Source organism: Mustela nigripes, chromosome 6 (genome assembly GCF_022355385.1).
Source record: "Mustela nigripes isolate SB6536 chromosome 6, MUSNIG.SB6536, whole genome shotgun sequence".
NCBI classification, from domain to species: Eukaryota; Metazoa; Chordata; class Mammalia; order Carnivora; family Mustelidae; genus Mustela; species Mustela nigripes.
The window spans coordinates 31,445,379-31,455,431 of NC_081562.1; positions in this window are offsets into that span (position 1 = coordinate 31,445,379).

Below are 10,053 nucleotides of genomic sequence, written 5' to 3' on the forward strand. Positions count from 1 at the left end.
CAGCTTGTTCTACATAAACTTTAAGTTATACAGCTTCATTAAAATGTACTGGTGTTTTTATTGGATCATATGGAATTTATAAACTTAGGTGGAATTGATATCATTACAAAGTTGAGTTTTCCTAATTAAAAATATGGATAACCTTCCTATTTGTTTAAATCTACCTTTATATAGCTTTTTAGTTTTTTTCATTTAGGTTTTGTGCATTTATTAAGTTCATTTCTAAGTATTTTATCATTTTGCTGCTATTGTAATTGGAATCTTTGCTTCTTTTACAGCTTGCTTCCTAATGTTTATTCTTTTTATATAATAAAGACAATCGCCTTTTGAACACCCAGGTACTAAACTAAATTCACTTACTTTTGTAGAACTTTTATAATGGAATATTTTCAGTTTCTAGGTACATGATAATTTTAGCAAGTAGTTATAATTAAATCTTTCCTATTCGTATTTTTTAACATCTTTAATTTTCTTTTTTTATATCAATACATTGGTTAACACCTTTAGTAGACAGAATGTTACAATAAAATGCTGTTAGAGAACCTGTTCAACTTTTCAATTTCTCCAGCATGTCCATATTCACTCTAACACTGGCATACCATTGTAGGGAGTTATCTATCAGCTCTTATTTTAATGAAGCCTTTTTGAAAATAAAATGAATGTGAAATTTTTGTCAAATGCGAATTTAATGTCCATAGAATTGATCATACTTTTTACTAGGTATACTAAAAATTTTTATTAATAATTTTCTACTGTAAAATTATCTTTGAATACATGAAATTGTTTATGAAATAATAAACTCATTAATCTTTCAATTGTTTTGTTTCAACATTCATAAGTGAGGTACAACTACTATATATTTCTTTTTAGATCAGGTTTGTTATTAGTGTTACAAATAATTCAGGTAGTAGATTTTGTTGTTGTACTAATTATTCACTACCCATCCCTGTGAAGGATTGTAATTCCTCATTCCATTGGCATCAGTTTGGCTTTGTTACTTGCTTTGGCCATCTGGGTAGTTGTGACATATGCTACTCATCAACACAAAGCTTAGGAACCATCAGTCTTTTCCTTCTGCAATGAGGCCAACATATCCTTGATAGCCAATGCTCCTTTCAGATTAAAGGACAGATTAGTCCCGCAAAGAAGAAAATGTTGGACATATTAGAAGTTAACTCTCTAAGGACATGGAATATGAATGAGGAATAAACATTTGTTCTTGTAAGCCAACGATATGTGGGACATTTATTACTGGAGTATAACCTTCTTGTAAAGTCATTCTTTGGTATATTTAATCATGTTTGCTTAAATATACCAAAGAAACCTAGTATTTTAATTGCAGCCATTTCTTCCATTATTTATTCCCAATGGTTGCTCTTTGTATATATGAAGGAAACTGATTTCTGATATAAATCAGGAAAAAAAATTCTTCTTTTTCTTGCCATCTTGACTAGACTAAATTACATGATAACTTCCCTCGTGAAGTCATCTGAAACCAGTACATTTTTTGGAAGGTGAAATATATCTTTAATAGTCTTAAAATTACTTTTCATAGGGAGTATTTTTTACATTTTCCCAGGAAATTATCAATTTAGTTTAGATTTTCATGTTTACTAATAAAACATAGTTCAAATTAGTTACTTTATATTTAAATAATTTCCTCTGTATTTTGTTTTTAAGCTTTAAAAAATCTTTATTTGCACAGAAAAGTGGGTGAGTGACTTACAATTAGCATCTAAATTTGAAAGGTTCACATTTAAAAGTAAAAATCAGTACTTATTTGGGTTAGGATGGAGGAAAATTTCATTTTTTTATAGTTACATAAGACAGGAAATATATTTTCAAGTGTTAAAAATCTATTGTCATTTATGTTGTTAAGAATACGTTTCTGCTTGTTTGGTCTCTATCTTTTCTATGAATTACAAAACCTCCACCTTGAAAAAAGTCAAGAAAACCTCATTAAGAAATTGATGCTGGTGATATGTGAGAAAGATGACAAAATCTCTTTCATTATCATTGTAGAAAAATAGATATAGCAGTCAAATCAAAGACTGATGTGGAGCAGATTTAGCAGCAAGGAAATATTGATTAACTATTCATGTTTTAATCAGTAACTTGGAGGGTGACAGAGAAAGTATACTATTAAAGTTTTTTGCTGACAAAAATCTAGGTGAGAAATAGTTATAATGGGTCAAAAAATGAACATTTAAAATAAGCAGACGCTTAACCAACTGAGCCACCCAGGTGTTCCTTGAATCATTTTTAAGAGAGGACTTAAACTAGAATTTGTCAAATAGAATTTGTCAAGTGAAAAGTATTGGAAGTGTCTGAAGTTTTGACTGTGAAGAGTAAGACTGAAGGGAATTTCTCTTCTAAGAAATACTGCAATACTGAAGCTCTGTGTTTGTCCAAAGATCCCTCTCTGTGCCTGTCCCACATGCATCCATTCATTCACTCCACTAAGAGTTATGTAGAATGTTTACTATATGCCAGTTCTACACTCTAGGGCACACAGTGGTGAGGGAAGCAGACAAGATTCCTGCCCATATGGAACTGACTCTGTGGGAATCACAGACACTGAACAAGTACACGTTAGTGATTAAGTGCCATGAGAAAGTAAAAGAGGGCATGATAATAAAAAGCAACTAAAAAGAGCGGTGCTTTTTGATACCTTAGTTATGAAAGGCTTCTCCAAGGAGGTGACATTTGACATGAAATGAATTACAGGAAGAAATCAGTCAAGATCAAGGATGGACATCTTCCTTGCACAGGGATTTGGGAGGGCAAAGGTCTTCTCTTGTAGGAATGAGCTTGCCATGTGGCAGAAGCAAGAGATAGAATGGTAGGAGATGAAAACAGTAGGGCTGTTTTTTTGTAGAAAGTTTAGACTGTAGTTTGAGTTTAAATTTTATATTTAGTGCCTGAAAAGTTTATGGAAGGCTTAAATAGAGAAATTCCATAATCAGATTTGTAAGCTATGAGGCTACTATAAGGTATACTGATTGTAGGGGCAAGTATGAAAGAAAAGAAGCACTTAGGAAGCACTTTATTTTTAGCATTTTTCCTATTATGTAGATGTTGTTTGCTTATTCATACTCATTTTTTTTCCTAAACTATTCTTCCTCAAGAGCCAGAATCATATCTTGTTCATTTTTGTGTGATCAGCACCTAGAAAAAATACCTGGGACCCAAGAGATACTCAATAAGTTCTTTCTTAAATATTTTAATTTAAAATCTTCAAGAATCTCTTAAATCAAAGAAAATAGTATTTGGAACCTGATGAGGTCTATTTCTGCCATAGAAAAGGAAGCAAAGAAATTCAGTTTATAACAATAGCACAGTGAAGTAGACATACAGAGAGAAGCAAAGAATGACGTATGGATTTGTCCCCTTTCACTTCATTAGCTTGTTCCAGCTTTTCCTGGTTGTCTTCTGACTTTGAGTGTTAGGAGTCAATACCTGAATCTTTATAATTAACTACTTTTCACCTTTTAAGTTTCATTAACTGGTATTGATATCTGTTACTTTCAAAAGAAAAGAGTTATAGGATTAATTTTTAATTTCTCTTTATTTGCTGAATAATTTGGGGAAGTGATTTAACTTAAGTTTTTAGTTTTATATTTCCTTAAAACAGGCTTGATCAAATTGTATCTGATGATAATACAAATCCAGATCATGCAATTAGCACTGGGTTTTTCTCTGTCTATCTTCTATTAATCACATTACACATGGAGGGTAGCCATGATGATATCTGGATAGGAATGAAATGCCAGGTGAGTGAATGACAGGCTAGCCCATTTGGATTTCTTCTCCCAAGAAGGAGAGTGAGTCCCCAAGTTCCTAGTATTTTTTCAGCCCAATGACCCCATATCTGTTTCCCCAAATGGACCCTGAATGATTTCTGGAACTGATGCTTATGACCTAGGAGTCCAAACCATCATTGTGAGGCACATGGGAACATTTAAGCCAGAGTTGATAGCTCTTACCAGGTGATACCAAGGTATAATTGGGACCAGAATGGCTATATCTTGCATCTCAATCCCTTCCTCTACCTTGCCCTTGCCCCTGAATCAGTAATCTTCTGCAGGCTCAACCTCGTCATTTAATTATACTTATAACAACATTACTTCATATATTACACAGTTGAAATTGTTATACATCACTTATTACAAGGTTCTGCCATCATAAAACCTACCATTAAATTATCAAGAGAATTAAATGAGATTGTGTATGTGAATTCTTGGTGTAGGGATTGTACACCCAGAAACTGTGAAACTAGTATCAATTATTATTATTATAATGCTTAAAATTATAGCTATTAAAATTGGAGGATGAGCATAAAAAGGAGCTAAAACTCAATAGGGTTAATTCTAATATTTTATATAAAGTTAGAGATTAGAGTTAATACAAACGGCTGAAGTGATTCTGTGAATTTCATTTGTGTAAGTTGCTCTTCCATTCAGACTAATTGTGAGTTGGATGCATATTTAATATTTTCAAAAGAGGAATTGGCAGTGAGCTTGTTCTGTTGGCATTTCTGCTCTATCTATGCCTAGAGATGGTATTATTTTTACCTTCCTGTCATCAGACTGATCTCTTTTATAAGAGCAAACATTTCAAAATATGAACTTTTGGGATTTAGTTTATTCATTTTAAAGCAGTCATCTTTTTAACTTGTATTCATTTCCCCTGATATATGAAGTCTGTAGATTCTATGCTACTTAGGATTTGTTAAGCAATTATTAAAAGTCTTTGATATTTATAAAGGATCTGAAGTTTTTAGAGTGATTAATTATTGATTACCCCAATGAATCAACCTATCAGGCCATAATAAATATTTAATATTTTCTTAGAATGAAGTAATGCATTTAATGAAGTCTTTTTTTTTTATTATATTGTTATTCTGTGCTTTAAACTTTCTTGCATGTTGTTTTGCAATTAAATGTAATCTACTTTTTGAAAAGACATTTTGGGTCCTAACAGCATGTTTGTTATTTTAAATAAACCACCATACATTTCTCAGTCAAATCTAAAGGGTTTTACTTATATCTTTGAGATTTTTTGGAGTTTAATGTTTATTAGCAAGCAAAATCAATCTTTCCTTCCTTCCTTCTTTCTTCTTTCCTTCTTTCTTTCACACAAAAATAGGTGTGGATGTTTTCACTGTTTTGACTAAAAATGTCAATCACTACGAAGTTACTTCTCAAAAAATGATTGGTTCAGATTAATATTTATAAAAAATTTTTTTAAGAGCTAACTACAAAATACTGTTGCCTGTTTTCACAGAATTGATGTCTCCATAAACAAACTGCTGTTCCATTAGGGAAAATACCAACCTAGTCACCAATGAAAACCTTTGCAATAGCAACCTCATTCAAACAGTAAAACACTTAATGATATACTCTTTGTGTAAACATGTTTGGGACATCTTTGAAGAATGTAGTCATGTTAGCAGCATTACCCATTCATTCAACAATTAAATATTGTATAACTATTCTATGCACTATGATAGATACATAGGATGTAAAAGCAAAAAGGACATAGTTCTCTATCTCAGAGCTTATAGAATGAGAGATAAATAAATGCAAGGCCAATTACAAAGAAGTGCCATGATAATGAAAGCATCCAGAACAGTGCATAGTGAATATACAACACCCTATATGTGTATGTCTACTTGCGTGGAGAGGGGATAAGAAGGAATTTGCAAAGTGAAGAAGTTTGGGGGAAAACATTTGTAGTAAAACGAGGGTCCATAAAAACGTTCAGGGTTTTGAAAAAGGTAGTTACAAAAGTGGGATGAGGAGTAATGAGAAATATGTTGAAGAAACCCAGTAAGCAGTGTAGGTGCTTTAAATATACATTAATGACTAAATAAATAAACGAAATAGTAAAGGGTGTTAGAACAAGTAGATGAGTAAGAACTATGAAAAAATGAAAAACGTTAAAAAAAAAAGAATGGGAGGGAAACTCAGCAAAATGTAACATTGAAAATTAAAACACAAATTTAATGTTTAAAGGTCAGTGTGATAATGGAAAATGTGTTCTATGAGTGCTGTTGAATAATAGTACCTTAAAATAACATTTCATTGCAATATAAAGTTTGGGAAAAATTAAGCAGATTTCTTTATCACAGGACTTCTCAGAGCCTTTGATATGTGAGTATACCCTGTGATTCTTGCAGAAAGCAATATTCTGTGCAGCTTTCCCCATATTTCTTGACTATATATTTTTATTACTAGTATTTAGTAAGTATTTAGGATTGATATTCTGATAAACACAATGGGACATGTTATATTAACAGAGATGTATCAAAAATGGGCAGGGGAGATGGGGAATAAGAAACCAACTTTACGGGGCATCTGGGTGGCTCAGTGGGTTAAGCCTCTGCCTTCAGCTAATCCCATGATCTCAGGGTCCTGGAATCAAGTCCTGCATCCGGCTTTCTGCTCAGCGGGGAGCCTATTTCCTCCCTCTCTGTCTCTGCCTCCCTTTCTGCCTACTTGTGATCTCTGTCTGTCAAATAAATAAATAAAATCTTAAAAAAAAAAGAAAAAAGAAACGAACTTTACTTGTTTTTCCTGAATTTGACATTAATTCTCCCTGGGCAAACCCCTTCCTGTTTTAGTCATATTTCTTCCTACCCAGTTTCCAGTTTGCTGTAATTTATTTTCAAACATAAAATCCCATGATGTCCTGTATGTGTGCGTGTGTGAACATATATGTATGCTCATATGTACACACATGCATATATATGTGTTTACACACATACATGCATATGTGAGATACATAGAATATCTTTGTTTCTCCTTAAAAATCAGTTTTCTAGGTTCAAAGGTAAATAGTACATACTTAGCAAAGATATCCAACAAGTCTGACAGCAGTTAAGAGTAGTATATGATATAAAAAGTAGTAATGAAGACCTCCTACGGTTTAAAGAAAAATGAAAAAATATATATAATAGGAAAAAAATGTAATAATGTGGAAAATACTATAGGAATATTCCCCCAGTCTTCAAACATATTACAGCACAGAAACTCTTAAGGGATCAATAACCAGAGTGTTTATGCATGCCATATGGAAATATTTCCTCTGCAGTGTGCCTGCATTGCTATTTAAGTGGAGAATAAATGTTATGTTAGCAATATTTTTATATAGCCTAGAATTTTTATTTTTTTAATTTTTTTCTCCATTGCATCTGGATGGTGAATAAAAGATAAAGTTCAGCTAGAGAAATAGTTATTTATAAAATCTTACACAATAATATGATTTTAAATGACATTTTTGCAATTTTATTCTTGAAAGAATAAGCAGCTTTTTCTTTTTCAGAAATAGTAAGTTCAGTCTGTAGGTAATTATGTGCTCCAAAAGCGAGATAAAAGACTTTATGGACTGCTGTTCTATAACTTTAAGCCAATGCTGGGCATAACTATGAATCTTACATACTAAAATGCTAATTCAAATAGGAAAATCGGTAACTTTGGTATTTCTAATGCTGTTGTGCTTGGATGTCTATCCAGAGGATTTTGATAATGCACCAATTTCTTTTTATGATTTTTATCTACCAAATAAGAGTAAAGATGAAAATCACTTTAACGTTGTTAACTTTTCATATTAAAAAGTATTCTTCTCAATCGCAGAAAAATTGGAAAACAGAAAATTATGGAAAGAATATTAAAATTGTACACATCCAGTTACCCAGTGCTAACCACTCTTACTTACCATATTTGTCTACACATGGATTCAATATGCACTGTTCTATTCATGATGCCTTCTAGATACACAGTTTTACTTTTCAACATGGCATCACTGTGTATATATTCCAAGCCATATAATGCTGTTGTTTTTTTTCCCCCTCAGTGGCACTGTAAGGAGAGTCTCATGTTTAATCGGACATGAATCCCACCATCTCCTACATGGTATCCACAGCTTGTTTCCTTTCCTTACTCTCGCAGCCCTTCTGTGCAGTCTGTGACTATCACTTCTCTTAGATAATGTTATTGCAGACTGTGCTGTATTCACACAACAATCCCTACTCCCAGCTCCATGGGGCCCCATCAGCACTGATTTCTCTGATACTCCTGAAGCAGGAGCATCCTTCTATACTCTAGGCAGCAGGAAAGAAAAGATCTTTCTCTAAATCCCTAAAATCATGTTTTCCTCAGTGTATTAAGGTTCTGAGGTCTGGGTTTCGGTGTTATAGAGCTTTTTTTCGTTTTAGAAAAAAGATTTTTAATTATGCTTGCAGCTTTTTCCGTCCATGAAATCAGAGGGTAGGACAGAAGTTACATCGAACTGACAACTGTCACTGTATTGAGTATTGAGAATGGCCTCTCCTCTCACACACTAAACACTTTGTGAGTTTCCCAAACTTATGACTCTCTGGTGCAACAGTATACCTTTGTCAGTTCCAAACCTAAAGGATCTAATATCATGCTTGGCATATTAATATGCCTTAAAAATGTGTTCTGTTTGTGTGTATGTATGTGTGTGGTGGGGGTGGTTAGCATTTGTATACATGTACATCTATGTATGTATGTATTATTTTATTATTGGTGATGATTGGTGGCTATATTTTTTTCCTGTATAAATGTTGGTTATATTGGTAAAGAATGTAGAGAGAAAGGTATATCTCGTTTTAGTATAGAGAAGCACTGACTTGCTAGATGTTGCACTAAATTTTTCTCCAGGTAATTTCCACATATATTAAGACACCAAGGCACTCATATCATGGAGAGAAACTGAGTTCCAATTGTTTATCTGAAGACAGAGCTATAGTACTGTGCAGGTGCAAAGCTATGCTATGATAAGAAATATTATATAATAAGAATGTACAGCTCCTGCTCAGAGTGAATTACCATTAGGAAAATCCCCAAAGATGCTTTCAGGGATGTTGTCCCATTCATCCCTTGTCTGAGAGTTTAGAAGAGGAGACATTCATTGAAACCTTAGGAAATGGCCAATTTATTTCTTGGAAGATAGAAAAACGGCTCTTAGGAGAACTCTGTCTTTCTGAAATTTCTACTTCTCTTCATTTCTGTTGAGTAAATTACACTTCACAGAGATCTTAGAAATTCTTTTAATGACTTTGGGATATGCAGCTGGGTTCCAACTCATTAAATAGTTCTGTCCACTTCTACCAAATAACTACTTCTAGTCCCTGCCCAATGAGTGTTGGAAAGTTCTAAAACTATTTGACTTTTGGGGGGTACAAATGAAATATGCTTGTTTTCATCCCCAGAGCCACATCAGAGCCACATCAACAAGGGATTTCCAACACTATTACCAAACCCAGCTTGTTTAAAAAGGAAAGACTTGGGGCACCTGGGTGGCTCAGTGGGTTAAAGCCTCTGCCTTCGGCTCAGGTCATGATCCCAGGGTCCTGGGATTGAGCCCCGCATCGGGCTCTCTGCTCAGCAGGGAGCCTGCTTTCCCCCTCTCTCTCTACCTGCCTCTCTGCCTACTTGTAATCTCTGTCAAATACATAAATAAAATCTTTAAAAAAAATAAAAAGGAAAGACTTGTTTAAAAAGGAAAAAGAAGAAAAAACAATCAAGTAAATTTCCCTAAACAGCAGACACTGGTCAACTTATTATCTACCATATTTTGTTATTTCCTAAAAGCTACCATGTAAACATAAATGTTATATAATACTAAAATTTGTTTCAAAATACTCGTTAGAATAACTTAGTCAATCAAGTCTTGATTCCTGAGTTAATACTTAATAAGGATGAACATCATTCACTTAAGCTGTTCAGTTATGTAGTGGCTACCCCTGAGTCATTAGATATCCTTTTGACTTCTCATCATGGCATCTTTTCCAAAGGACATTTAGTTTTTGTCCCCCATTATAATCCTTGAATTGTCTGTAGGTAAACCTGAAACTCAGCTTTTTGAGGTCAGTCCTGTTAGTGTTAGCATTATCTTGTAAACATTAACAAATATATGAACACATATTATTGTCTAAGTCTAACAAATAGATCATCAGTGGAGAACCCTTAACTCTAAGAAACAACTGAATATAGGATGAACAAAAAAAAAAAAAAAAAAAAAAAA